Genomic DNA, 5,716 nt, shown 5'->3' on the forward strand with positions numbered 1-5,716 from the left:
AAAAATATAGGTATAGCAACAACATGGCAAACATCACCACACTGTGATTTGCTGGACCAGGGGGAAGTGCTAATTTAGAACAATAAAGAGAGGAAGGAAGTAGATGTCTGTATGACCTGCTTGTTCTCCAGCTACTGGCAACTCAGCAGGCGTGGTGCAATGACATCTTTTCCTAAGGTAGTGATTTCCACAAAGACATTTTTCCCCCAAGATTCATGACTGAGACACTAAGTAGGTAGAAAGAAATGTGTTGCCTATTTTTTTCATGCATATCTCCACTAATTTAAAAAATGTTAGTAATTAGTGCTATTTTAACTTTTCTTCTTTTGATTAATTTTTTTTTCTTCTCATACATACACAGAACTTGTTTTCAGTGGGTAAGAAAAAAAAAAAAAGTTAGAAATCCCCAGAAGAGAAAGATTCTGCTTGTAGCTTAGAAGAAAGTTTTTCATGGCGCCTGAAATACTTCAACAGGAAAAGGCACTTCAGCAAATGGGAAGGGCAGATAGAAGGCTCCCCTTCTTGCACAGCAACATTTCCTAAGCTTTCCAATTTCTACGGTGCTCTTCACACATATTATCCTGCTTAATTCATACTTCCATCAATGATACTGGTGAGATAGGTGGTATTTAGCTTATTTTACAAATGAGGGTACTCAGGCTCATTGCCTAAGGTTGAAAGTTGTAAGAGGCAGTCGTGAGTCTCGATCTAATGCCATTTTATTATTCTTTATAGATTCTCAAGGCTTTCTTAATTCTTGATTCTCTCCCATTCCCCCTTACTTCTTCACCAAGAGGTTTTCATCTTGTAACTTGTGTAAGTTTTAGTCTTTGCAATTTGAAAATGTTCCCTACATTCTGCCAACAATTAAGAATTATTGCTAAATTCCAACGGGCAATGGCAGAAACCTCCCTTAACCTTCCATTCCCCTCTGTGTGCTTCTATCTCCCTCCTTCTCTTGAAAGTCAAGTTTACCCACAAGCTGATCTACCTTTGCCTTCACTTCTTCACTCCCTTTTGAGTCATGAGCCAGGGCAATCTGCTCTCATTCCTACTTCCCCATTAACACTGCTCCAGGTCATTAATGACCAAGTAAATTATGCTTTCTTTCCTTGCATCTTTGGTTTCCACCAACCACGCTCTCTCTCCTTCAAGAAGCTCCACTCCTCTGTCATATCTGACATTAATCCATTTCTCCTTGTTTCTGGTTGCTTCTGCTTAGCTTCATCTCAGACTTACCTTTTTTTAACACCTTAAATATTAGAATTTCTGAAGTGGGTTTCCGTGGTCTTCTATGTGTAACTGTACACACTTTGCTTTGTATAACGTAAACCCTTGGCTTTGATGGTAATCTATGAAGTTATCCTCAAATTACTATCACCATCCCAGATATCTGAACTCAACCACAGATGTCTGCTACCTGCTAGACTCAATTGCAGATATCTGCTACCTGCTGTCATCTCCTTGGTATAGTCCATGGGACCTCCCGTTCAATACACCTGAGATTGAACTCATCATTGTCCCCAAAAGTGCTTTCTTTAATCCCTCTTCAAGTGAATTGCTCTTCAAATTCTATGTTACTTTCCTAATTCTGCTCTAAACTCTCTCTTTTACTGTATTTCTGCTGCTTCTTTTGGTATATTTCCAATTTTTTTTCCCCAGCAGCCTAATTGTTCTTTTCATTTTCACATGTGCCCAGCCCACATTGCAATCTCTGCACTACTTCTAATTCATCTATAGAAAGTGCAAATATGTTCAGTTTGCTTGTGCCTGTGAGATCCTTCAGAAGAGTTCACCTTCCTACTTGGCCTTCAAGGCTGGGTCATAGAATGTTCTAGAACTCTTTCATGTGTCTTAAGTTTCATACAGCGTTCCTACTTCCTAGAATGTTCAACTCTACTTGCTTCATTTGGTCAATTCCTCCTCTGCCTTCGAGGTTCTGTCTCAGCACTCATCCCTCCACCCCCACCCCACTAAAGGCTCTACACCGGATCATGTGCTGCTACAAGGCACCTCCACATATCCCTCTCCTGCCATGTTTAACCCACTTTTACAAGGACCAAGTTTCCCATTTGATGGTGAGAATATATCTTTCTTTCTTTCTTTCTTTCTTTTTTTTTTGGAGAGGTTTTTGCTATAGGGCACATGTGCTTGCCAGAAGGAAAGAGAGAGATGGAGAGACAGAAAATGAGAAATCACACCCCGGGGGGCGGGGATGGCCATGCTGCAATCCCTTCTCCTCCATTCTCCTCTCGGGATCTTGGGCATGCACTTACATGCGCCCGGCATGAGTTTAAGCCACTGGGTCTGGGACTTGAACTGCGGTTGACTACACGGAAGTCCAGCGACATAGCCATTACACCAAATGCTGGCCCCGAGACCATATCTTTCATCAGAGCACTTTCTAGCATCCAGGTCCTGACATGAATTGGGTACTTTAAAAAATTAATGTTACTATTTTATTCTAAGTATCTTAAGTACCATTTATTTTCAGCTGTAAGATTACAGATCTCTAAACCAAGCTGAGGGAAATGTAACAACCATTTCTTATAGAGAAAAAAGAATTTTCTATGGTGCAGTTCTCACCTATACCAGTTTTTTGACTTCTGTCAGGTGAGAGACAAACACTAGGGTGGTCTGTAGGTGTTTGCTGATGTGGTAGAAATTTTGGAGTTAATTAGAAACCTTGGCTAAAGCTTAACTTCCTTTGCAGAGTTCCTGGGAGGAAACACTAAATTAACAGTTTAAGGTTACTATTAGAAAAATGGTCTGTTTCCCTTAGCTTATGTCTCACAGAGCTTGTTCTTTGCCCTGCCATTTCTAAGTTGTTTTCACTTTCCCTTTGACCCTGTTATATTTGCCACTTTAAGCTTGGTCATTCCAACAAAGGTGAAAGCTCTTGAGATCAGAGACCGCTTCTTTACACACCTTCCAGGGTGGTGGATTCTGGGGCACTCAATTAGTACCTAGTTGAATTGAATAGTGAGAAATCTGCTCATCATAGAATAAAAAATTAGGTTGTTTTTGTAAGTTTTTTTATCTCCCATGAAGTAGAAAATGATATGAAATCAGTAGTGTCATACCTCCCTTGCAGTCCCAAGAAGTATCTTGGCATTAGAAATCCCTAAATTTGGAAATACACTGATTCTCATATGTGTAGTAGTTATGTTACAAAGTCACTACAGATACAAAATGAATGAATATTGAATCATTGATCCTAGGAGAAATAGAGGGTTAGGTTCCCTGTGAGTCTCTGGTCTCAATATTGGCATGAATGGATCAATATATACCCTTGTTTAATGTGTGTTTCTCTTCAAGGTCACCTTATTAAATATAGTTACTTCATTAACATTGGACTCACAGTCAACAATACTAACTTGTGCCTTAATGAAGCTTATTTGACACATGCATTTTCTCCATAAGGTACATCACAACCTTCTTACATTTAGGAACACTTGTGAGCACTTTGGGACTATATTTGGGGGCCATTTCAAACAATGAAATCATCAATGAGAAATACAAACAGTGAAAAAGGTGGATGTGTGAGGGATAAATGAGGAAGTAGGGGCCAACAGGTGGTGTGGTGGTTAAGGGGGCTGGATCCCACATGACCAACTATGTGGTTTGAATACTGAACCCAGCAACTTGAAAATCAAGCTGGGTACATATATTCGTGCCCAAAATACCAAGAAGAGAATGGAAAAGGGATAGGGCTACGACCATCTTCCCAGGAGGATGGGTGCTTTCTCACTTTCTCTCTCTCTTTCTCTCTCTGGTAAGTACATGTACTCTTACAGAAAAAAAAAAAAAAAGAGGAGGTAGAACATGGCCTCCTTTGATCTCAGCTGGGAATGTGCATACTGGTTGACTCATGGTTTTTACCTCTCTGTGCATGTCTGTGAATAACCATGAAAATGCTATAAGTACTGAGTTTGGAGTTACAACCTAATTTCAGTGAGTAGATGAGTTTGCAAATATGGAATCTGTAAATAATGAGGAAGGACTGAACTACTAGAATATATTGATGGAATAATATAGCTTTTGCTTATTTCCAAATATGGAATATAATGACTGCATATAGGACAAATTCTGACTTTTAAGTCTATTCCTTAAATTTGTACAAAACTTCTCCTTCTTGGTGAAGGACCATCTTTGCTTTCTTAGAAGTCTTTATAGAAATAACTGCCATTCACTGGAAGTTGTCTGATTGGTGAGGTTGGGGTGGCACATTTTTTTTCCTCAAGAAACAAAACTGGTTTGTTGCCCTGAGATGCAAAAGTTGGGTAATCAGTTAGATTCCACTGAAAACTCCAAGAAGCCTCCTATTGCCAGCCCTCCAACATGTATGATTCAAAGGTGGCCTTGGCAAAAAATACAGATGATCTGTGTCAGGGATTTGTGCCCATATACAGGGGATTATATGTGATTGTCTTACAACTTATTCTTTGGAGCTAAATTTGGCTCTCTTTGAGTCACCTCTTTACTAACATTTGATACTGCAAGCAGTTTCTCAGAAATTCATTTCTGCTATTCTCTTGATTCCCATCTCATTACCAAGAAGGGATGCAGAACTCTAAAACACGATGCTACTCTTTTCACACAAACTAAAGACACAGATGCAAGTGAGTTTTAGGAGTCAGGAAAGAGGGTAAATGAAGAACTTAAAATGGACAGGGATAGAGGGCATAGCAGGATTTAGACACAGAGAGTTACAAGAGGAGACTCAGGAGCTTCTTACTATGCCACTAAAAGTGAGTTTGGAGTTAGTTCCAGCAGAACTGGACTCTCTGTTCTGGTATTTATTAGTACTGTGATCCTAAGAAAGTTGAATAACCCCTTTGAGAACTGCTCTTTCTTCTGTGAAAAGAGATCATAATACCAACTTCTTGAATGACTATGAGCACCAAGCGAGATAATACATGCCAAGTGCTAAGTTCTAAGTCTAGCAGAAAGTATGAAAATGGCAGTTGGTACTGTTGCTTTTGTTGGAATTTTCTAGATTCCTAGCTAGCCACCTGACTTCTGGGTCATGCATATTCACAGAAACAAGGAAGACTGAAGCTGAAGTGACCATCTCTACAAAAATTTCCTTATTTTATAGAAGAGAAAGGAGGTTGAGTGAGATTCAACCAAAGCAGCATCACATAAGTAGTCAGGGCAGGATCAGAATGAGAAGTCCAGGTCACAAATATCCTGTAAAGCCCTGTGTGCCCAGATTTCCCATCCAGAGCCTCCTCCCACAACCATTAACTATGGGCTATCCCCATGAGTCCATCTCTATAGTCTGGTAACCATTGTTCTGTGGGTTATTATCCTCTCTGGTAGAGAGAAATTTTAATAGCATCAGCCAAGCAGAATTATTTCACAGCAGAAACCACTGAGCAAGATTTTTTCCCCCACATTTCTGGATTTTATATAAAAACAGCTATAAATAGATAACATTCACAGTATTTTAATGGAAGACAAAGCAAAAAGGACCATGGAAGCTACAGAAAAATGCTCTTAAAAATGAAGCACTGATTATTTCTACAGTTCCCTATACTCCCTTGGGAAAGCCCAGAGGGAAATGCTGCTAGCTATATAAACCCCAGAGCTTATCATTGATCATGCAAAAATGAAACAGGGATGCCACATTGGACCAACTGGATGAAGCTTTTAATTTCCACGGAACCTGTCTTACTGAGTGGAGTACAGCTTTAAAGTGGACTGTTGCAAG

Source organism: Tupaia chinensis, unplaced genomic scaffold (assembly GCF_000334495.1).
Source record: "Tupaia chinensis unplaced genomic scaffold, TupChi_1.0 Scaffold000355_1, whole genome shotgun sequence".
Lineage (NCBI taxonomy): Eukaryota > Metazoa > Chordata > Mammalia > Scandentia > Tupaiidae > Tupaia > Tupaia belangeri.